We start from the raw sequence: 27,755 nt of genomic DNA on the forward strand, positions 1-27,755 counted from the left end.
AAATAATCCTAATTTCGCTAATCTATCTGGGTATTGTAGTTCTCTTATCCCCTTTATTAATTTTGTTGCCCTCCTTTGTACTCTCTCTAGTTCCATTATATCCTTCCTGAGCACCGGTGCCCAAAACTGGACACAGTACTCCATGTGCGGTCTAACTAGGGATTTGTACAGAGGCAGTATAATGCTCTCATCATGTGTATCCAGACCTCTTTTAATGCACCCCATGATCCTGTTTGCCTTGGCAGCTGCTGCCTGGCACTGGTCATAGTCCTTTTGTTGACCTTAGTGGCGGCGGTAATATTAATCAATAGCAGCATGCTCATACAAAGAAGAAATGGTAATCTAAAAATGGTAGACTTTATGGGTATTGATAAGGTGTACCAGTCCCAAAGAGGGGGTGATTGGGATAAAAATATTTTGCAAAGAGAAAGCAAGTGGATCTTTCGCCTCCAAACAGTAACCCCACAAGGTCTAAACGACCAACTCAGCTTTTCTTCCTTCCTGTAGTTCTAGGGGATAATAGGGCACATGTACTATAGGGAAAGCCGCCGTCGAGTGGGGGCGCCACTGCGCAGGTATAGGGTGCCAACCTGCGCGATAGATAGGAGTAAGAGCAGAGAGGGAGGCTTAGGGTTTTTACAGCTGCACCCTTTCCTATCATTTTCCAGAAGGTCCCCTGTGTCACTGAACTGTAACTCAAGAAATTTCTTTTTTCTTTTTTTGTCCCTTTTGATTTAAGTGTTTTTTTTGTATTGGATGTTGACCTAATCCGTAAGCTCTATATGTTCCTTGATCTGTGGTGGTATAAAGTTATGATGTGGTGATTTCACCTGCACATATAAATTCTTGGGACTCGGGAGTCATATATAGCTCCATTTAATTATATTAAGACACAGTAACCCAGGATATACCGTCATATCAGAAGTCTGTATTTGTTTGAGCGTGAGACGCTTAGTGCACTTTGCTCCTGAGGGGGCGGTACAGAGTCGTGAGTGTACGCCCACCGGACATGACGTTACGGTATGATCTGCCGGCATCTAGGTGTCCGGAAGCAATGTGCGCTCTATAATCTAAGGTGCACACACCGGACATGACGTTACGGCAGTATTTGCCGGCGTCTAGGAGTCCGGAAGTAATGTGTGCACCATAATTCAAAGTGCACACATTGGAATAGACCGGAAGTTCGCCACCCGGCGTCCGGAAGCACATGGCTAGAGACGCCGGTAAGTAAGACATAAAAGGCCGGCTGGATGCATGCCGCGCTAGCACAATGCTCACTTGTGACTCATGAAGGTGACACTATCCCCTGATGATTCGGAATAGCATGAAACGCGTTGGGAGGTACTATTCATTGAGATGGACCTGTAAGAAAGAATGCAGATATAGCTTCTAAGGATAAACCGCTAAGAAGGTCCACTTTCTGACTCAGGCCACACCGGTTCAGGCAGATGATCGGTAGAAGGCAGATGAGTATAATATGATGGAATGTTTATTTCAAAATGTGCACGTGACAGCAGGTATTAAGATATGTACCCTTTAGGATTGGAGGACAAAAGGTGTAGCAAAACTTTACTTCAGTCTGCACGGTTGCCATATGTTAATTTCTTCTCTGTATGAGCATGCTGCTATTGATTAATATTACCGCCGCCACTAAGGTCAACAAAAGGACTATGACCATTGGTTAGAAGTGTTAATTGAGGATTTATTCACACTTGATTTGGTCATACCTGTCATGATATGAAGGTTGTTTGACCTGTTTGTGCTTACATGAATACACAATAGATATATTATCTCTATGAAAATTAAGGGCTGTGGACCCTGCTAATTGTGTAGTAAGTTACCAAGAAATGTGGTATTGGAATAACCGAGGAATAATATTATAGCGGTCATAATTCCCTGGCGGTGATATCTTTTTTTAGCGTACTTTGTGTTTGTTTGTTTGCACCTAGCACTTTTTTGGCACAACTGTGTTTGGCACTTTCTCTTTTATGAGTATTCAATAAAAGTCAAGTTTTATCATACATAGGAACCCGCTGTTTTGCCAACAATAGAGGTTAGACTTACTGGCCTATAATTTCCAGGTTCACTTTTAGAGCCCTTTTTGAATATTGGCACCACATTTGATATGCGCCAGTCCTGCGGAACAGACCCTGTCGCTATAGAGTCCCTAAAAATAAGAAATAATGGTTTATCTATTACATTACTTAGTTCTCTTAGTACTCGTGGGTGTATGCCATCCGGACCCGGAGATTTATCTATTTTAATCTTATTTAGCCGGTTTCGCACCTTTTCTTGGGTTAGATTGGTGACCCTTAATATAGGGTTTTCATTGTTTCTTGGGATTTCACCTAACATTTCATTTTCCACCGTGAATACCGTGGAGAAGAAGGTGTTTAATATGTTAGTTTTTTCCTCGTCATCTACAACCATTCTTTCCTCACTATTTTTTAAGGGGCCTACATTTTCAGTTTTTATTCTTTTACTATTGATATAGTTGAAGAACAGTTTGGGATTAGTTTTACTCTCCTTAGCAATGTGCTTCTCTGTTTCCTTTTTGGCAGCTTTAATTAGTTTTTTAGATAAAGTATTTTTCTCCCTATAGTTTTTTAGAGCTTCAATGGTGCCATCCTGCTTTAGTAGTGCAAATGCTTTCTTTTTACTGTTAATTGCCTGTCTTACTTCTTTGTTTAGCCACATTGGGTTTTTCCTATTTCTAGTCCTTTTATTCCCACAAGGTATAAACTGCTTACACTGCCTATTTAGGATGTTCTTAAACATTTTCCATTTATTATCTGTATTCTTATTTCTGAGGATATTGTCCCAGTCTACCAGATTAAGGGCATCTCTAAGCTGGTCAAACTTTGCCTTCCTAAAGTTCAGTGTTTTTGTGACTCCCTGACAAGTCCCCCTAGTGAAAGACAGGTGAAACTGTACAATATTGTGGTCGCTATTTCCTAGATGCCCAACCACCTACAGATTTGTTATTCTGTCAGGTCTATTAGATAGTATTAGGTCTAAAAGTGCTGCTACTCTGGTTGGATTCTGCACCAATTGTGAAAGATAATTTTTCTTGGTTATTAGCAGAAACCTGTTGCCTTTATGGGTTTCACAGGTTTCTGTTTCCCAGTTAATATCCAGGTAGTTAAAGTCCCCCATAACCAGGACCTCATTATGGGTTGCAGTTTCATCTATCTGCTTTAGAAGTAGACTTTCCATGGTTTCTGTTATATTTGGGGGTTTGTAACAGACCCCAATGAGAATTTTGTTACCATTTTTCCCTCCATGAATTTCGATCCAATACAATGCAAATTGCCATATTTTAAGGAATATAGTGGAAATACACTGGAGTATCCTAAAAGAAGACGATGTGAATATTTTTCTGCCCAATGATGACAGAAGTATTCTAGGAGTGATACCTTTATTGGCTAACCAGAAAATAATATGTTTGCAGCTTTCAGAGCACAGTGGCTCCTTCTTCAGGCAAGATTACTAATTATTTTCTGGTTCGCCAATAAAGGTATCAATCCTAGAATACTTCTGTCATCATTGGGCAGAAAAGTATTCACATCGATTTTTCTGGCTAACACGGTACCACAATACAATTTGTTATTGTAGATCATCTAAAAGAAGACAAAATCAAGGGAGATCGTTTATCAGCTCATCCCAAATGGATTTACAAGAAAGCTAGAAATTTGGGCAATCTAATAGCCCCCACAATCACCAATCCCTCAATAAGTCCTCTTTCACACTTCTTACAAGTCCGCAGAGGATTTTACCCCTGCAGCAAGTGTAAGACATGCAAAACATTGCAAACAGGAAAACAATTTAACCCCTTTACCCCCAAGAGTGGTTTGCACGTTAATGACCGGGCCAATTTTTACAATTCTGACCACTGTCCCTTTATGAGGTTATAACTCTGGAACGCTTCAACGGATCCCAGTGATTATGATACACTTTTCTCGTGACATATTGTACTTCATGTTAGTGGTAACATTTCTTTGATATTACCTGCGTTTATTTGTGAAAAAAAGAAATTTGGCAAAAAATTTTGAAAATTTTGCAATTTTCCAAATTTAAATTTTCATGCCCTTAAATCATACTGATTTATCACACAAAATACTTAATAAGTAACATTTCCCACACGTCTACTTTACATCAGCACAATTTTGGAACAACATCTTTTTGTTAGGAAGTTATAAAGGCTAAAAGTTCACCAGCGATTTCTCATTTTTACAACACCATTTTTTTTTAGGGACCACATCACATTTGAAGTCATTTTGAGGGGTCTATATGATAGAAAATTACTAAGTGTGACACCATTCTAAAAACTGCACCTCTTAAGGTGTTCAAAACCACATTCAAGAAGTTTATTAACCCTTCAGTTGCTTCACAGGAATTTTTGCTATGTTTAAAAAAAAAAATATGAACATTTAACTTTTTTTCATTTTTTTTTATTTCAGATCCAATTTGTTTTATTTTACCAAAGGTAACAGGAGAAATTGGACCCAAAAGTTGTTGTACATTTTGTCCTCAGTAGCATATACCCCATATGTGGGGATAAACCACTGTTGGGGCACATGGGAGAGCTTGGAAGGCAAGAAGCGCAGTTTGGCTTTTCAATGCAAAATTGGATGGAAATGAGATAGGCCATGTCGCATTTGGAGAGCCCCTGATTTACCTAAACAGTAGAAACCACTCACAAGTGACCCCATATTGGAAACTAGACCCCCCCAAGGAACTTACCTAGATGTGTTGTGAGAACTTTGAACCCCCAAGTGTTTCACTACAGTTTATAACGTAGAGCCGTGAAAATAAAAAATAATTATTTTTCCACAAAAATATTTTAGCCCCCAGTTTTGTATTTTCCCAAGGGTAACAGGCGAAATTAGACAGCAAAAGTTGTTGTGCAATTTGTCCTGAGTACGCTGATACCCCATATGTGGGAGAAAACTACTGTTTGGGAACATGTCGGGTCTCGGAAGGGAAGTATTGGTGTTTTTGAACTCAAACTTTGATGGAATGGTCTGCTGGCGTCATGTTGTGTTTGCAGAGCCACTGATGTGCCTAAACAGCAGAAACCCCCACAAGTGACCCCATTTTGGAAACTAGACCCCCCAAGGAACTTATCTAGATTGTGTTGTGAGAACTATGAACCCCCAAGCACTTCACTAAAGATTATAACACAGAGATGTGAAAACAAAAAATAATTAGATTTTTTTAGCCCTCAAATTTTTATTTTCCCAAGGGTAACAGGACAAATTGCACCAAAAAACTTGTTGTCCAATTTGTCTTGAGTACGCTGAGATCCTATATGTGGGGGTAAACCACTGTCTGGGCGCATGGCAGAGCTCAGAAGTGAAGGAGCACAGTTTTACTTTTTCAATGCAGAATTGGCTGGAATTGAGATCGGATGCCATGTCGCGTTTGGAGAGCTCCTGGTGTGCCTAAACATTGAAACCACCAATTCTAACTCCAACCCGAACACACCCCTAACCCGAACTGGCCCCTAACCCTAATCCCAACCCTAATCACACCCCTAACCCCAACACACTCCTATCCCCAACACATTCCTAATCCCTACCCTAACCATAACATTAACCACCTTCCTAACCCTGACACACACCTAACCCTAATCCCAACACTATTCCCAACCGTAAACATAATCCAAACCCTAACCTCATCTCTAGCCCCAACCCTAACCCAAACTTTAGCCCCAAACCTAACCCTAACTTTAGCCCCAACCCTAACTTTAACCCTAGCCCTAACCCTAATGGGAAAATAGAAATAAATACTTTTTTATTTTATTATTTTTCCCTAACTAAGGGGGGTTGTAAAGGGGGGTTTGATTTACTATTTATAGTGGGTATTATAGCGTTGTTTTGCTTGGAAGTTGTCACACACTAAAAGACGCTTTTTGCATCACCACATTTTGAGAACTATAATTTTTCCATATTTTGTCCCACAGAGTCATTTGAGGTCTTGTTTTTTGCAGGACAAGTTGATGTTTTTATTGGTAACATTTTCAGGCACCTAACTTTTTTTATCACTTTTTATTACGATTTTTGGGAGGCAGAATGAACAAAAAACAGCAATTTATTAATTTCTTTTGCGGGGGGCTTTTATACCGTTCCACGTTTGGTGAAATTGCTAAGGCAGTTTTATTCTTTGGGTTATAAAAAAAAATTATTATTTTTGCATCGCTTTATTCTGAGAGCTATAACTTTTTTATTTGTTTGCTGATGATGCTGTATGGTGGCTTATTTTATGTGGGACAAGATTACGTTTTCAGCGATACCATGTTTAATTATATCCGTCTTTTTGATTGCATGTTATTCCACTTTTTGTTCGGCGGTATGATGATAAATCATTGTCTTTTGCCTCGTTTTTTATTTTATTTTCACTGAAGGGGTTAACTAGTGGAACAGTTTTATAGGTCGGGTCAATACGGAGGCGGCGATACTAAATATGTCTAATTTTGCTTTTTTCTTTTTATTTACATAAAGAAATGTATTTTTTGGAAAAATATTTATTAATTTCTTTCCTTTTATTTAGGAATTTTTGGAAAAATATTTTTACACGTTAATTTTGTGTTTTTTTTACTTTGTCCCAGTGTGGGACATCACTGTTTAAAGTAAGATCGCTGCTTTGACACTTTGCAGAGCACTGTGTCAGATCAGCGATCTGACAGGCAGTGCTGGAGGCTTGCCGGTGCCTGCTCTCAGCAGGCACTGACAAACCACATCCCTACCGGACCCAAAAAGACCCCGATGCCATCTTGGTTCCGGGGCCCACAGGGAGGAGACCCTCGGAACAACGCAGTCACATTGTGTTGTGCTGAGAGTCCCAAGGAAACACACTGACAGCACCCTCCCTGCGCGATGCTTCCCTATGCCACCACAATGCTGCGATCTTGTTTGATCGCAGTGTTTCTGGGGTTAAAGTGCCAGGAACGGTCCGTGACCGCTCCTGGCACATAGTGCCGGATGTCTGCTGTGATAATCAGCTGACACCTGGCCGCACTTCCTCCGTGAGCACGGCTGATTGGTGATGACATACTATCCTGTCTATGGGAATTAGGTTCCAGGTCACACAAAAAGGCATAGTGCATCTGATGGTAGAAAGGGGTTAAACAAATGTACCTTGCAGAGAATTGATGGATATTTGAACTAGACACTCTAATACCTAGAGATCTCAAAAGTGAAGTAGAACTCTTAGCCTTCACTGATTAAATTCTATGTTACATGACACACTCTGAAGATAAAAGACAACAACGTCAATCAATGGACCATTCCTGACGAAGGAATTTGAGCATTCCGAAAGACTTCGGAATTAGTCCACATAGAGCTCTGTACATGGTCACATGCCTGGTCACGTGATTTCTGACGTCACGCTACGTCTTGCACGCTCACCGTGCGCTGCCGGCTTCTACCGCGAGTGCTCCAGGCTTGCACAAGGGTCTACCAGAGAACCAAAAAGGCATCTTGTCACCGGCCGGAACAGCGCTCCAGAAGACTTCCTAAACTCTAACCACTAACGCTTCTGCGAAACCCCTCCCTCTTCCGGGACTATCTAGAGATCGAACACTGGAATACTCCCTAATCGCTGCTATGTAAGGTAACCCATGAACAGGAACTGGAGCTTTGTTACCTTAGTATAACTTCATGTGCATAACTCTATGAATCATGTGATTATGGTCCATTTATTTAAAGGGATACATGTTTAGCGCAAACATACTGTATGATTTTTATTTTGGAATATATACCTGTTTTTATGGCATATGTGTTTATTCTCCTATTCTCTGTCATGATTGGACTGGCGAGTAGACTGGGACCAGGGGCACCTTTCCTGGCCCTAACACTAGGGGGCGCCCTGACTCGCCCTGTTCCCCAGGATACCTCAGATGGCGAGGATACCGGGGCATCCGCCCTTGCCCTGTGTCTGTCCCCCTCCCTACCAGAGAAGAAAGCTCTACCATGTACCACAGTACACCAACCCGACAAATAGGGGAAACAAAGACAAGGGTAAAAAGAAAACTCCACTCACACAAAATATGCTCTCACAAATAACAGGGAGTGAAGGACGGGGAGGGTAAATAAAGCAGGTAAGGATGAGGAATTTCCAGGCTCTTCAAACACCAGCTCCTTACTACTCCAGGTCTATCTAGCAAGTGCTATCTCAGACAAGGATCTGACCAGCAGGCCTAGCTTTTATAGGAGAGAAGAGTGGCTAACCCAGCACAGCTGAATGCAGGGATTACCACATGGCCTATTAACCCCTGTCCTGCTGAAAGAAAACAAACACCTTTAATACACTTGAGAAATGCTTCTTCTCAGCGGCGAACCAGGAGCCATCACACACCGTGGTCTTCTGGTACTGTTCTGTCGCGCTGACTCTGTGACATTCTCTACATATATTTCATGTTCATTCCCCACTTATCTGGCTCAGGGATTATAATATACACCTGTTTATATGGGATAAATGTTCATTATCCTATTCTCTACATATATTTCATGTTCATTCCCCACCTATCAGGCTCAGGGAATATAATATACACCTGTTTATATGGGATATGTGTTCATTTCTCTATTCTCTACATATATTTCATGTTCATTCCCCACCTATCAGGCTCAGGGAATATAGTATACACCTGTTTAAATGGGATCTGTGTTCATTCTCCTATTCTCTACATATATTTCATGTTCATTACCGACCTATCAGGCTCAGGGAATATAATATACACCTGTTTATATGGGATATGTGTTCATTCCTCTATTATCTACATATATTTCATGTTCATTCCCCACCTATCAGGCTTAGGTAATATAATATACACCTGTTTATATGGGAGGCTTAGGTAATATAATATACACCTGTTTATATGGGATATGTGTTCATTCTCCTATTCTCTACATATATTTCATGTTCATTACCCACCTATCAGGCTCAGGGAATATAATATACACCTGTTTATATGGGATATGTGTTCACTCCTCTATTCTCTACATATATTTCATGTTCATTACCCACCTATCAGGCTCAGGGAATATAATATACACCTTTTTATATGGGATATGTGTTCATTCCTCTATTCTCTACATATATTTCATGTTCATTCCCCTCCTATCAGGCTCAGGGAATATAATATACACCTGTTTATATGGGATATGTGTTCATTCTCCTATTCTCTACATATATTTCATAATTACGCCCCACTTATAAAGCTCAGGGAATATAATATACACCTGTTTATATGGGATATGTGTTCATTTCTCTATTCTCTACATATATTTCATGTTCATTCCCCACCTATCAGGCTCAGGGAATATAGTATACACCTGTTCATATGGGATCTGTGTCATTCTCCTATTCTCTACATATATTTCATGTTCATTCCCCTCCTATCAGGCTCAGGGAATATAATATACACCTGTTTATATGGGATATGTGTTCATTCTACTATTCTCTACATATATTTCATGTTCATTCCCCACCTATCAGGCACAGGGAATATAATATACACCTGTTTATATGGGATCTGTGTTCATTCTCCTATTATCTACATATATTCCATGTTCATTCTCCACCTATCAGGCTCAGGGAATATAATATACACCTGTTTATATGCTATATGTGTTTATTCCTCTATTCTCTACATATATTTCATGTTCATTCTCCACCTATCAGGCTCAGGGAATATAATATACACGTTTATATGGGATATATGGTCATTCTCCTATTCTCTACATATGTTCCATGGTCATTCCCCACCTATCAGGCACCAGGGAATATAATAAACACCTGTTTATATGAGATATGTGTTCATTCTCCTATTCTCTACATATATTTCATGTTAATTCCCCACCTATCAGGCTCAGGGAATATAATATACACCTGTTTATATGGGATATGTGTTCATTCTCCTATTCTCTACATATGTTTCATAATTACGCCCCACTTATAAAGCTTAGGGAATATAATATACACCTGTTTATATGGGATATGTGTTCATTTCTCTATTCTCTACATATATTTCATGTTCATTCCCCACCTATCAGGCTCAGGGAATATAGTATACACCTGTTCATATGGGATCTGTGTCATTCTCCTATTCTCTACATATATTTCATGTTCATTCCCCTCCTATCAGGCTCAGGGAATAAAATATACACCTGTTTATATGGGATGTGTTCATTCTACTATTCTCTACATATATTTCATGTTCATTCCCCACCTATCAGGCACAGGGAATATAATATACACCTGTTTATATGGGATCTGTGTTCATTATCCTATTATCTACATATATTCCATGTTCATTCTCCACCTATCAGGCTCAGGGAATATAATATACACCTGTTTATATGGGATATGTGTTTGTTCTCCTATTCTCTACATACATTTCATATTCATTCCCCACCTATCAGGCTCAGGGAATATCATATACACCTGTTTATATGGGATATGTGTTCATTCCTCTATTCTCTACATATATTTCATGTTCATTCTCCACCTATCAGGCTCAGGGAATATAATATACACGTTTATATGGGATATATGGTCATTCTCCTATTCTCTACATATATTTCATGTTTATTTCCCACCTATCAGGCACCAGGGAATATAATATACACCTGTTTATATGAGATATGTGTTCATTCTCCTATTCTCTACATATATTTCATGTTCATTACCCACCTATCAGGCTCAGGGAATATAATATACACCTTTTTATATGGGATATGTGTTCATTCCTCTATTCTCTACATATATTTCATGTTCATTCCCCTCCTATCAGGCTCAGGGAATATAATATACAACTGTTTATATGGGATATGTGTTCATTCTCCTATTCTCTACATATATTTCATAATTACGCCCCACTTATAAAGCTCAGGGAATATAATATACACCTGTTTATATGGGATATGTGTTCATTTCTCTATTCTCTACATATATTTCATGTTCATTCCCCACCTATCAGGCTCAGGGAATATAGTATACACCTGTTCATATGGGATCTGTGTCATTCTCCTATTCTCTACATATATTTCATGTTCATTCCCCTCCTATCAGGCTCAGGGAATATAATATACACCTGTTTATATGGGATATGTATTCATTCTACTATTCTCTACATATATTTCATGTTCATTCCCCACCTATCAGGCACAGGGAATATAATATACACCTGTTTATATGGGATCTGTGTTCATTCTCCTATTATCTACATATATTCCATGTTCATTCTCCACCTATCAGGCTCAGGGAATATAATATACACCTGTTTATATGCTATATGTGTTTATTCCTCTATTCTCTACATATATTTCATGTTCATTCTCCACCTATCAGGCTCAGGGAATATAATATACACGTTTATATGGGATATATGGTCATTCTCCTATTCTCTACATATGTTCCATGGTCATTCCCCACCTATCAGGCACCAGGGAATATAATAAACACCTGTTTATATGAGATATGTGTTCATTCTCCTATTCTCTACATATATTTCATGTTAATTCCCCACCTATCAGGCTCAGGGAATATAATATACACCTGTTTATATGGGATATGTGTTCATTCTCCTATTCTCTACATATGTTTCATAATTACGCCCCACTTATAAAGCTTAGGGAATATAATATACACCTGTTTATATGGGATATGTGTTCATTTCTCTATTCTCTACATATATTTCATGTTCATTCTCCACCTATCAGGCTCAGGGAATATAATATACACGTTTATATGGGATATATGGTCATTCTCCTATTCTCTACATATATTTCATGTTTATTTCCCACCTATCAGGCACCAGGGAATATAATATACACCTGTTTATATGAGATATGTGTTCATTCTCCTATTCTCTACATATATTTCATGTTCATTACCCACCTATCAGGCTCAGGGAATATAATATACACCTTTTTATATGGGATATGTGTTCATTCCTCTATTCTCTACATATATTTCATGTTCATTCCCCTCCTATCAGGCTCAGGGAATATAATATACACCTGTTTATATGGGATATGTGTTCATTCTCCTATTCTCTACATATATTTCATAATTACGCCCCACTTATAAAGCTCAGGGAATATAATATACACCTGTTTATATGGGATATGTGTTCATTTCTCTATTCTCTACATATATTTCATGTTCATTCCCCACCTATCAGGCTCAGGGAATATAGTATACACCTGTTCATATGGGATCTGTGTCATTCTCCTATTCTCTACATATATTTCATGTTCATTCCCCTCCTATCAGGCTCAGGGAATATAATATACACCTGTTTATATGGGATATGTATTCATTCTACTATTCTCTACATATATTTCATGTTCATTCCCCACCTATCAGGCACAGGGAATATAATATACACCTGTTTATATGGGATCTGTGTTCATTCTCCTATTATCTACATATATTCCATGTTCATTCTCCACCTATCAGGCTCAGGGAATATAATATACACCTGTTTATATGCTATATGTGTTTATTCCTCTATTCTCTACATATATTTCATGTTCATTCTCCACCTATCAGGCTCAGGGAATATAATATACACGTTTATATGGGATATATGGTCATTCTCCTATTCTCTACATATGTTCCATGGTCATTCCCCACCTATCAGGCACCAGGGAATATAATAAACACCTGTTTATATGAGATATGTGTTCATTCTCCTATTCTCTACATATATTTCATGTTAATTCCCCACCTATCAGGCTCAGGGAATATAATATACACCTGTTTATATGGGATATGTGTTCATTCTCCTATTCTCTACATATGTTTCATAATTACGCCCCACTTATAAAGCTTAGGGAATATAATATACACCTGTTTATATGGGATATGTGTTCATTTCTCTATTCTCTACATATATTTCATGTTCATTCCCCACCTATCAGGCTCAGGGAATATAGTATACACCTGTTCATATGGGATCTGTGTCATTCTCCTATTCTCTACATATATTTCATGTTCATTCCCCTCCTATCAGGCTCAGGGAATAAAATATACACCTGTTTATATGGGATGTGTTCATTCTACTATTCTCTACATATATTTCATGTTCATTCCCCACCTATCAGGCACAGGGAATATAATATACACCTGTTTATATGGGATCTGTGTTCATTATCCTATTATCTACATATATTCCATGTTCATTCTCCACCTATCAGGCTCAGGGAATATAATATACACCTGTTTATATGGGATATGTGTTTGTTCTCCTATTCTCTACATACATTTCATATTCATTCCCCACCTATCAGGCTCAGGGAATATCATATACACCTGTTTATATGCTATATGTGTTCATTCCTCTATTCTCTACATATATTTCATGTTCATTCTCCACCTATCAGGCTCAGGGAATATAATATACACGTTTATATGGGATATATGGTCATTCTCCTATTCTCTACATATATTTCATGTTTATTTCCCACCTATCAGGCACCAGGGAATATAATATACACCTGTTTATATGAGATATGTGTTCATTCTCCTATTCTCTACATATATTTCATGTTCATTACCCACCTATCAGGCTCAGGGAATATAATATACACCTTTTTATATGGGATATGTGTTCATTCCTCTATTCTCTACATATATTTCATGTTCATTCCCCTCCTATCAGGCTCAGGGAATATAATATACACCTGTTTATATGGGATATGTGTTTGTTCTCCTATTCTCTACATACATTTCATATTCATTCCCCACCTATCAGGCTCAGGGAATATCATATACACCTGTTTATATGCTATATGTGTTCATTCCTCTATTCTCTACATATATTTCATGTTCATTCTCCACCTATCAGGCTCAGGGAATATAATAAACTCCTGTTTATATGGGATATATGGTCATTCTCCTATTCTCTACATATGTTCCATGGTCATTCCCCACCTATCAGGCACCAGGGAATATAATAAACACCTGTTTATATGAGATATGTGTTCATTCTCCTATTCTCTACATATATTTCATGTTAATTCCCCACCTATCAGGCTCAGGGAATATAATATACACCTGTTTATATGGGATATGTGTTCATTCTCCTATTCTCTACATATATTTCATGTTCATTCCCCTCCTATCAGGCTCAGGGAATATAATATACACCTGTTTATATGGGATGTGTTCATTCTACTATTCTCTACATATATTTCATGTTCATTCCCCACCTATCAGGCACAGGGAATATAATATACACCTGTTTATATGGGATCTGTGTTCATTATCCTATTATCTGCATATATTCCATGTTCATTCTCCACCTATCAGGCTCAGGGAATATAATATACACCTGTTTATATGGGATATGTGTTCGTTCTCCTATTCTCTACATACATTTCATGTTCATTCCCCACCTATCAGGCTCAGGGAATATCATATACACCTGTTTATATGCTATATGTGTTTATTCCTCTATTCTCTACATATATTTCATGTTCATTCTCCACCTATCAGGCTCAGGGAATATAATATACACGTTTATATGGGATATATGGTCATTCTCCTATTCTCTACATATGTTCCATGGTCATTCCCCACCTATCAGGCACCAGGGAATATAATAAACACCTGTTTATATGAGATATGTGTTCATTCTCCTATTCTCTACATATATTTCATGTTAATTCCCCACCTATCAGGCTCAGGGAATATAATATACACCTGTTTATATGGGATATGTGTTCATTCTCCTATTCTCTACATATGTTTCATAATTACGCCCCACTTATAAAGCTTAGGGAATATAATATACACCTGTTTATATGGGATATGTGTTCATTTCTCTATTCTCTACATATATTTCATGTTCATTCCCCACCTATCAGGCTCAGGGAATATAGTATACACCTGTTCATATGGGATCTGTGTCATTCTCCTATTCTCTACATATATTTCATGTTCATTCCCCTCCTATCAGGCTCAGGGAATATAATATACACCTGTTTATATGGGATATGTGTTCATTCTCCTATTCTCTACATATGTTTCATAATTACGCCCCACTTATAAAGCTTAGGGAATATAATATACACCTGTTTATATGTGATATGTGTTCATTTCTCTATTCTCTACATATATTTCATGTTCATTCCCCACCTATCAGGCTCAGGGAATATAGTATACACCTGTTCATATGGGATCTGTGTCATTCTCCTATTCTCTACATATATTTCATGTTCATTCCCCTCCTATCAGGCTCAGGGAATAAAATATACACCTGTTTATATGGGATGTGTTCATTCTACTATTCTCTACATATATTTCATGTTCATTCCCCACCTATCAGGCACAGGGAATATAATATACACCTGTTTATATGGGATCTGTGTTCATTATCCTATTATCTACATATATTCCATGTTCATTCTCCACCTATCAGGCTCAGGGAATATAATATACACCTGTTTATATGGGATCTGTGTTCATTATCCTATTATCTACATATATTCCATGTTCATTCTCCACCTATCAGGCTCAGGGAATATAATATACACCTGTTTATATGGGATATGTGTTTGTTCTCCTATTCTCTACATACATTTCATATTCATTCCCCACCTATCAGGCTCAGGGAATATCATATACACCTGTTTATATGGGATATGTGTTCATTCCTCTATTCTCTACATATATTTCATGTTCATTCTCCACCTATCAGGCTCAGGGAATATAATATACACGTTTATATGGGATATATGGTCATTCTCCTATTCTCTACATATATTTCATGTTTATTTCCCACCTATCAGGCACCAGGGAATATAATATACACCTGTTTATATGAGATATGTGTTCATTCTCCTATTCTCTACATATATTTCATGTTCATTACCCACCTATCAGGCTCAGGGAATATAATATACACCTTTTTATATGGGATATGTGTTCATTCCTCTATTCTCTACATATATTTCATGTTCATTCCCCTCCTATCAGGCTCAGGGAATATAATATACACCTGTTTATATGGGATATGTGTTCATTCTCCTATTCTCTACATATATTTCATAATTACGCCCCACTTATAAAGCTCAGGGAATATAATATACACCTGTTTATATGGGATATGTGTTCATTTCTCTATTCTCTACATATATTTCATGTTCATTCCCCACCTATCAGGCTCAGGGAATATAGTATACACCTGTTCATATGGGATCTGTGTCATTCTCCTATTCTCTACATATATTTCATGTTCATTCCCCTCCTATCAGGCTCAGGGAATATAATATACACCTGTTTATATGGGATATGTATTCATTCTACTATTCTCTACATATATTTCATGTTCATTCCCCACCTATCAGGCACAGGGAATATAATATACACCTGTTTATATGGGATCTGTGTTCATTCTCCTATTATCTACATATATTCCATGTTCATTCTCCACCTATCAGGCTCAGGGAATATAATATACACCTGTTTATATGCTATATGTGTTTATTCCTCTATTCTCTACATATATTTCATGTTCATTCTCCACCTATCAGGCTCAGGGAATATAATATACACGTTTATATGGGATATATGGTCATTCTCCTATTCTCTACATATGTTCCATGGTCATTCCCCACCTATCAGGCACCAGGGAATATAATAAACACCTGTTTATATGAGATATGTGTTCATTCTCCTATTCTCTACATATATTTCATGTTAATTCCCCACCTATCAGGCTCAGGGAATATAATATACACCTGTTTATATGGGATATGTGTTCATTCTCCTATTCTCTACATATGTTTCATAATTACGCCCCACTTATAAAGCTTAGGGAATATAATATACACCTGTTTATATGGGATATGTGTTCATTTCTCTATTCTCTACATATATTTCATGTTCATTCCCCACCTATCAGGCTCAGGGAATATAATATACACCTGTTTATATGGGATCTGTGTCATTCTCCTATTCTCTACATATATTTCATGTTCATTCCCCTCCTATCAGGCTCAGGGAATAAAATATACACCTGTTTATATGGGATGTGTTCATTCTACTATTCTCTACATATATTTCATGTTCATTCCCCACCTATCAGGCACAGGGAATATAATATACACCTGTTTATATGGGATCTGTGTTCATTATCCTATTATCTACATATATTCCATGTTCATTCTCCACCTATCAGGCTCAGGGAATATAATATACACCTGTTTATATGGGATATGTGTTTGTTCTCCTATTCTCTACATACATTTCATATTCATTCCCCACCTATCAGGCTCAGGGAATATCATATACACCTGTTTATATGCTATATGTGTTCATTCCTCTATTCTCTACATATATTTCATGTTCATTCTCCACCTATCAGGCTCAGGGAATATAATATACACGTTTATATGGGATATATGGTCATTCTCCTATTCTCTACATATATTTCATGTTTATTTCCCACCTATCAGGCACCAGGGAATATAATATACACCTGTTTATATGGGATATGTGTTCATTCTCCTATTCTCTACATATATTTCATGTTCATTCTCCACCTATCAGGCACAGGGAATATAATATACACCTGTTTATATGGGATCTGTGTTCATTCTCCTATTATCTACATATATTCCATGTTCATTCCCCACCTATCAGGCTCAGGGAATATAATATACACCTGTTTATATGGGATATGTGTTCGTTCTCCTATTCTCTACATACATTTCATGTTCATTCCCCACCTATCAGGCTCAGGGAATATCATATACACCTGTTTATATGCTATATGTGTTCATTCCTCTATTCTCTACATATATTTCATGTTCATTCTCCACCTATCAGGCTCAGGGAATATAATATACACGTTTATATGGGATATATGGTCATTCTCCTATTCTCTACATATGTTCCATGGTCATTCCCCACCTATCAGGCACCAGGGAATATAATAAACACCTGTTTATATGAGATATGTGTTCATTCTCCTATTCTCTACATATATTTCATGTTAATTCCCCACCTATCAGGCTCAGGGAATATAATATACACCTGTTTATATGGGATATGTGTTCATTCTCCTATTCTCTACATATATTTCATGTTCATTCCCCTCCTATCAGGCTCAGGGAATATAATATACACCTGTTTATATGGGATATGTGTTCATTCCCCTATTCTCTACATATATTTCATAATTACGCCCCACTTATAAAGCTTAGGGAATATAATATACACCTGTTTATATGGGATATGTGTTCGTTCTCCTATTCTCTACATACATTTCATGTTCATTCCCCTCCTATCAGGCTCAGGGAATATAATATACACCTGTTTATATGGGATATGTGTTCATTCTCCTATTCTCTACATATATTTCATAATTACGCCCCACTTATAAAGCTTAGGGAATATAATATACACCTGTTTATATGGGATATGTGTTCATTTCTCTATTCTCTACATATATTTCATGTTCATTCCCCACCTATCAGGCTCAGGGAATATAGTATACACCTGTTCATATGGGATCTGTGTCATTCTCCTATTCTCTACATACATTTCATGTTCATTCCCCTCCTATCAGGCTCAGGGAATATAATATACTCCTGTTTATATGGGATATGTGTTCATTCTCCTATTCTCTACATATACTCCATGTTCATTCCCCTCCTATCAGGCTCAGGGAATATAATATACACCTGTTTATATGGGATGTGTTCATTCTACTATTCTCTACATATATTTCATGTTCATTCCCCACCTATCAGGCACAGGGAATATAATATACACCTGTTTATATGGGATCTGTGTTCATTATCCTATTATCTGCATATATTCCATGTTCATTCTCCACCTATCAGGCTCAGGGAATATAATATACACCTGTTTATATGGGATATGTGTTCGTTCTCCTATTCTCTACATACATTTCATGTTCATTCCCCACCTATCAGGCTCAGGGAATATCATATACACCTGTTTATATGCTATATGTGTTCATTCCTCTATTCTCCACATATATTTCATGTTCATTCTCCACCTATCAGGCTCAGGGAATATAATATACACGTTTATATGGGATATATGGTCATTCTCCTATTCTCTACATATATTTCATGTTTATTCCCCACCTATCAGGCACCAGGGAATATAATATACACCTGTTTATATGAGATATGTGTTCATTCTCCTATTCTCTACATATATTTCATGTTTATTCCCCACCTATCAGGCTCAGGGAATATAATATACACCTGTTTATATGGGATATGTGTTCATTCTCCTATTCTCTACATATATTTCATAATTACGCCCCACTTATAAAGCTCTGGGAATATAATATACACCTGTTTATATGGGATCTGTGTCATTCTCCTATTCTCTACATATATTTCATGTTCATTCCCCTCCTATCAGGGTCAGGGAATATAATATACACCTGTTTATATGGGATATGTGTTCATTCTACTATTCTCTACATATATTTCATGTTCATTCCCCACCTATCAGGCACAGGGAATATAATATACACCTGTTTATATGGGATCTGTGGTCATTCTCCTATTATCTACATATATTCCATGTTCATTCTCCACCTATCAGGCTCAGGGAATATAATATACACCTGTTTATATGGGATATGTGTTCATTTTACTATTCTCTACATATATTTCATGTTCATTCCCCACCTATCAGGCACAGGGAATATAATATACACCTGTTTATATGGGATCTGTGGTCCTTCTCCTATTATCTACATATATTCCATGTTCATTCCCCACCTATCAGGCTCAGGGAATATAATATACACCTGTTTATATGGGATATGTGTTCATTCCTCTATTATCTACATATATTCCATGTTCATTCTCCACCTATCAGGCACAGGGAATATAATATACACCTGTTTATATAGGATCTGTGTTCATTCTCCTATTATCTACATATATTTCATGTTCATTCCCCACCTATCAGGCTCAGGGAATATAATATACACCCGTTTATATGGGATCTGTGTTCATTCTCCTATTATCTACATATATTCCATGTTCATTCTCCACCTATCAGGCTCAGGGAATATAATATACACCTGTTTATATGGGATATGTGTTCGTTCTCCTATTCTCTACATATATTTCATGTTCATTCCCCACCTATCAGGCTCAGGGAATATCATATACACCTGTTTATATGCTATATGTGTTCATTCCTCTATTCTCTACATATATTTCATGTTCATTCTCCACCTATCAGGCACAGGGAATATAATATACACCTGTTTATATGGGATATGTGTTCATTCTCCTATTCTCTACATATATTTCATGTTTATTCCCCACCTATCAGGCTCAGGGAATATAATATACACCTGTTTATATGGTATATGTGTTCATTCTCCTATTCTCTACATATATTTCATAATTACGCCCCACTTATAAAGCTCAGGGAATATAATATACACCTGTTTATATGGGATATGTGTTCATTTCTCTATTCTCTACATATATTTCATGTTCATTCCCCACCTATCAGGCTCAGGGAATATTGTATACACCTGTTCATATGGGATCTGTGTCATTCTCCTATTCTCTACATATATTTCATGTTTATTCCCCACCTATCAGGCTCAGGGAATATAATATACACCTGTTTATATGGGATGTGTTCATTCTACTATTCTCTACATATATTTCATGTTCATTCCCCACCTATCAGGCTCACGGAATATAATATACACCTGTTTATATGGGATGTGTGTTCATTCCTCTATTCTCTACATATATTTCATGTTCATTCTCCACCTATCAGGCACAGGGATTATAATATACACCTGTTTATATGGGATATGTGTTCATTCTCCTATTCTCTACATATATTTCATGTTTATTCCCCACCTATCAGGCTCAGGGAATATAATATACACCTGTTTATATGAGATATGTGTTCATTCTCCTATTCTCTACATATATTTCATGTTCATTCCCCACCTATAAAGCTCAGGGAATATAATATACACCTGTTTATATGGGATATGTGTTCATTTCTCTATTCTCTACATATATTTCATGTTCATTCCCCACCTATCAGGCTCAGGGAATATAGTATACACCTGTTCATATGGGATCTGTGTTCATTCTCCTATTCTCTACATATATTTCATGTTCATTACCGACCTATCAGGCTCAGGGAATATAATATACACCGGTTTATATGGGATATGTGTTCATTCCTTTATTATCTACATATATTTCATGTTCATTCCCCACCTATCAGGCTTAGGTAATATAATATACACCTGTTTATATGGGAGGCTTAGGTAATATAATATACACCTGTTTATATGGGATATGTGTTCATTCTCCTATTCTCTACATATATTTCATGTTCATTACCCACCTATCAGGCTCAGGGAATATAATATACACCTGTTTATATGGGATATGTGTTCACTCCTCTATTCTCTACATATATTTCATGTTCATTCCCCTCCTATCAGGCTCAGGGAATATAATATACACCTGTTTATATGGGATATGTGTTCATTCTCCTATTCTCTACATATATTTCATGTTCATTCCCCATCTATCAGGCTCACGGAAATATAATATACATCTGTTTATATGGAATATGTGTTCATTCCTCTATTCTCTACATATATTTCATGTTCATTCCCCTCCTATCAGGCTCAGGGAATATAATATACACCTGTTTATATGGGATATGTGTTCATTCTACTATTCTCTACATATATTTCGTGTTCATTCCCCACCTATCAGGCACAGGGAATATAATATACACCTGTTTATATGGGATATGTGTTCATTCCTCTATTCTCTACATATATTTAATGTACATTCCCCACCTATCAGGCACAGGGAATATAATATACACCTGTTTATATGGGATATGTGTTCATTCTCCTATTCTCTACATATATTTCATGTTCATTCCCCACCTATCAGGCACAGGGAATATAATATACACCTGTTTATATGGGATATGTGTTCATTCCTCTATTCTCTACATATATTTAATGTACATTCCCCACCTATCAGGCACAGGGAATATAATATACACCTGTTTATATGGGATATGTGTTCATTCCTCTATTATCTACATATATTCCATGTTCATTCCCCACCTATAAAGCACAGGGAATATAATATACACCTGTTTATATGGGATATGTGTTCATTCTCCTATTATCTACATATATTCCATGTTCATTCCCCACCTATCAGGCACAGGGAACATAATATACACCTGTTTATATGGGATATGTGTTCATTCCTCTATTATCTACATATATCCCATGTTCATTCCCCACCTATCAGGCACAGGGAATATAATATACACCTGTTTATATCGGATATGTGTTCATTCTCCTATTCTCTACATATATTTCATATTCATTCTCCACCTATCAGGCACAGGGAATATAATATACACCTGTTTATATCGGATATGTGTTAATTCTCCTATTATCTACATATATTTCATATTCATTCTCCACCTATCAGGCACAGGGAATATAATATACACCTGTTTATATGGGATATGTGTTCATTCTCCTATTCTCTACATATATTTCATCTTCATTCCCCACCTATCAGGCTCAGGGAATATAATACAGGTCCTTCTCAAAAAATTAGCATATAGTGTTAAATTTCATTATTTACCATAATGTAATGATTACAATTAAACTTTCATATATTATAGATTCATTATCCACCAACTGAAATTTGTCAGGTCTTTTATTGTTTTAATACTGATGATTTTGGCATACAACTCCTGATAACCCAAAAAACCTGTCTCAATAAATTAGCATATCAAGAAAAGGTTCTCTAAACGACCTATTACCCTAATCTTCTGAATCAACTAATTAACTCTAAACACATGCAAAAGATACCTGAGGCTTTTATAAACTCCCTGCCTGGTTCATTACTCAAAACCCCCATCATGGGTAAGACTAGCGACCTGACAGATGTCAAGAAGGCCATCATTGACACCCTCAAGCAAGAGGGTAAGACCCAGAAAGAAATTTCTCAACAAATAGGCTGTTCCCAGAGTGCTGTATCAAGGCACCTCAATGGTAAGTCTGTTGGAAGGAAACAATGTGGCAGAAAACGCTGTACAACGAGAAGAGGAGACCGGACCCTGAGGAAGATTGTGGAGAAGGACCGATTCCAGACCTTGGGGAACCTGAGGAAGCAGTGGACTGAGTCTGGTGTGGAAACATCCAGAGCCACCGTGCACAGGCGTGTGCAGGAAATGGGCTACAGGTGCCGCATTCCCCAGGTAAAGCCACTTTTGAACCATAAACAGCGGCAGAGGCGCCTGACCTGGGCTACAGAGAAGCAGCACTGGACTGTTGCTAAGTGGTCCCAAGTACTTTTTTCTGATGAAAGCAAATTTTGCATGTCATTCGGAAATCAAGGTGCCAGAGTCTGGAGGAAGACTGGGGAGAAGGAAATGCCAAAATGCCTGAAGTCCAGTGTCAAGTACCCACAGTCAGTGATGGTGTGGGGTGCCATGTCAGCTGCTGGTGTTGGTCCACTGTGTTTCATCAAGGGCAGGGTCAATGCAGCTAGCTATCAGGAGATTTTGGAGCACTTCATGCTTCCATCGGCTGAAATGCTTTATGGAGATGAAGATTTCATTTTTCAGCACGACCTGGCACCTGCTCACAGTGCCAAAACCACTGGTAAATGGTTTACTGACCATGGTATTACTGTGCTCAATTGGCCTGCCAACTCTCCTGACCTGAACCCCATAGAGAATCTGTGGGATATTGTGAAGAGAAAGTTGAGAGACGCAAGACCCAACACTCTGGATGAGCTTAAGGCCGCTATTGAAGCATCCTGGGCCTCCATAACATCTCAGCAGTGTCACAGGCTGATTGCCTCCATGCCACGCCGCATTGAAGCAGTCATTTCTGCCAAAGGATTCCCGACCAAGTATTGAGTGCATAACTGAACATTATTATTTGTTGGTTTTTTTGTTTGTTATTAAAAAACACTTTTATTTGATTGGATGGGTGAAATATGCTAATTTATTGAGACAGGTTTTTTGGGTTATCAGGAGTTGTATGCCAAAATCATCAGTATTGAAACAATAAAAGACCTGACAAATTTCAGTTGGTGGATAATGAATCTATAATATATGAAAGTTTAATTGTAATCATTACATTATGGTAAATAATGAAATTTAACACTATATGCTAATTTTTTGAGAAGGACCTGTATACACCTGTTTATATGGGACATGTGTTCATTCTCCTATTATCTACATATATTTCATGTTCATTCCCCACCTATCAGGCACAGGGAATATAATATACACCTGTTTATATGGGATATGTGTTCATTCCTCTATTCTCTACATATATTTAATGTACATTCCCCACCTATCAGGCACAGGGAACATAATATACACCTGTTTATATGGGATATGTGTTCATTCTCCTATTCTCTACATATATTTCATGTTCATTCCCCTCCTATCAGGCTCAGGGAATATAATATACACCTGTTTATATGGGATATGTGTTCATTCTACTATTCTCTATATATATTTCATGTTCATTCCCCACCTATCAGGCACAGGGAATATAATATACACCTGTTTATATGGGATATGTGTTCATTCTACTATTCTCTACATGTATTCCATGTTCATTCCACACCTAACAGGCTCAGGGAATATAATATACACCTGTTTATATGGGATATGTGTTCATTCTCCTATTCTCTACATATATTTCTTGTTCATTCCCCTCCTATCAGGCTCAGGGAATATAATATACACCTGTTTATATGGGATATGTGTTCATTCTACTATTCTCTATATATATTTCATGTTCATTCCCCACCTATCAGGCACAGGGAATATAATATACACCTGTTTATATGGGATATGTGTTCATTCTCCTATTCTCTACATATATTTCATGTTCATTCCCCTCCTATCAGGCTCAGGGAATATAATATACACCTGTTTATATGGGATATGTGTTCACTCCTCTATTATCTACATATATTCCATGTTCATTCTCCACCTATCAGGCTCAGGGAATATAATATACACCTGTTTATATGGGATCTGTGGTCATTCTCCTATTATCTACATATATTCCATGTTCATTCCCCACCTATCAGGCTCAGGGAATATAATATACACCTGTTTATATGGGATATGTGTTCATTCCTCTATTATCTACATATATTCCATGTTCATTCTCCACCTATCAGGCTCAGGGAATATAATATACACGTTTATATGGGATATATGGTCATTCTCCTATTCTCTACATATGTTCCATGGTCATTCCCCACCTATCAGGCACCAGGGAATATAATATACACCTGTTTATATGAGATATGTGTTCATTCTCCTATTCTCTACATATATTTCATGTTTATTCCCCACCTATCAGGCTCAGGGAATATAATATACACCTGTTTATATGGGATATGTGTTCATTCTCCTATTCTCTACATATATTTCATAATTACGCCCCACTTATAAAGCTCAGGGAATATAATATACACCTGTTTATATGGGATATGTGTTCATTTCTCTATTCTCTACATATATTTCATGTTCATTCCCCACCTATCAGGCTCAGGGAATATAGTATACACCTGTTCATATGGGATCTGTGTCATTCTCCTATTCTCTACATATATTTCATGTTCATTCCCCTCCTATCAGGCTCAGGGAATATAATATACACCTGTTTATATGGGATGTGTTCATTCTCCTATTATCTACATATATTTCATGTTCATTCCCCACCTATCAGGCTCAGGGAATATAATATACACCTGTTTATATGGGATATGTGTTCATTCTACTATTCTCTACATATATTTCATGTTCATTCTCCACCTATCAGGCACAGGGATTATAATATACACCTGTTTATATGGGATATGTGTTCATTCTCCTATTCTCTACATATATTTCATGTTCATTCCCCACCTATAAAGCTCAGGGAATATAGTATACACCTGTTCATATGGGATCTGTGTTCATTCTCCTATTCTCTACATATATTTCATGTTCATTACCGACCTATCAGGCTCAGGGAATATAATATACACCGGTTTATATGGGATATGTGTTCATTCCTTTATTATCTACATATATTTCATGTTCATTCCCCACCTATCAGGCTTAGGTAATATAATATACACCTGTTTATATGGGAGGCTTAGGTAATATAATATACACCTGTTTATATGGGATATGTGTTCATTCTCCTATTCTCTACATATATTTCATGTTCATTACCCACCTATCAGGATCAGGGAATATAATATACACATGTTTATATGGGATATGTGTTCACTCCTCTATTCTCTACATATATTTCATGTTCATTCCCCTCCTATCAGGATCAGGGAATATAATATACACATGTTTATATGGGATATGTGTTCATTCTCCTATTCTCTACATATATTTCATGTTCATTCCCCATCGATCAGGCTCACGGAAATATAATATACATCTGTTTATATGGGATATGTGTTCATTCCTCTATTCTCTACATATATTTAATGTACATTCCCCACCTATCAGGCACAGGGAATATAATATACACCTGTTTATATGGGATATGTGTTCATTCTCCTATTCTCTACATATATTTCATGTTCATTCCCCTCCTATCAGGGTCAGGGAATATAATATACACCTGTTTATATGGGATATGTGTTCATTCTACTATTCTCTACATATATTTCATGTTCATTCCCCACCTATCAGGCACAGGGAATATAATATACACCTGTTTATATGGGATCTGTGGTCATTCTCCTATTATCTACATATATTCCATGTTCATTCTCCACCTATCAGGCTCAGGGAATATAATATACACCTGTTTATATGGGATATGTGTTCATTTTACTATTCTCTACATATATTTCATGTTCATTCCCCACCTATCAGGCACAGGGAATATAATATACACCTGTTTATATGGGATCTGTGGTCCTTCTCCTATTATCTACATATATTCCATGTTCATTCCCCACCTATCAGGCTCAGGGAATATAATATACACCTGTTTATATGGGATATGTGTTCATTCCTCTATTATCTACATATATTCCATGTTCATTCTCCACCTATCAGGCACAGGGAATATAATATACACCTGTTTATATAGGATCTGTGTTCATTCTCCTATTATCTACATATATTTCATGTTCATTCCCCACCTATCAGGCTCAGGGAATATAATATACACCCGTTTATATGGGATCTGTGTTCATTCTCCTATTATCTACATATATTCCATGTTCATTCTCCACCTATCAGGCTCAGGGAATATAATATACACCTGTTTATATGGGATATGTGTTCGTTCTCCTATTCTCTACATATATTTCATGTTCATTCCCCACCTATCAGGCTCAGGGAATATCATATACACCTGTTTATATGCTATATGTGTTCATTCCTCTATTCTCTACATATATTTCATGTTCATTCTCCACCTATCAGGCACAGGGAATATAATATACACCTGTTTATATGGGATATGTGTTCATTCTCCTATTCTCTACATATATTTCATGTTTATTCCCCACCTATCAGGCTCAGGGAATATAATATACACCTGTTTATATGGTATATGTGTTCATTCTCCTATTCTCTACATATATTTCATAATTACGCCCCACTTATAAAGCTCAGGGAATATAATATACACCTGTTTATATGGGATATGTGTTCATTTCTCT

The sequence above is a fragment of the Ranitomeya imitator genome, chromosome 1 (genome assembly GCF_032444005.1).
Source record: "Ranitomeya imitator isolate aRanImi1 chromosome 1, aRanImi1.pri, whole genome shotgun sequence".
In the NCBI taxonomy this organism is placed as follows: Eukaryota; Metazoa; Chordata; class Amphibia; order Anura; family Dendrobatidae; genus Ranitomeya; species Ranitomeya imitator.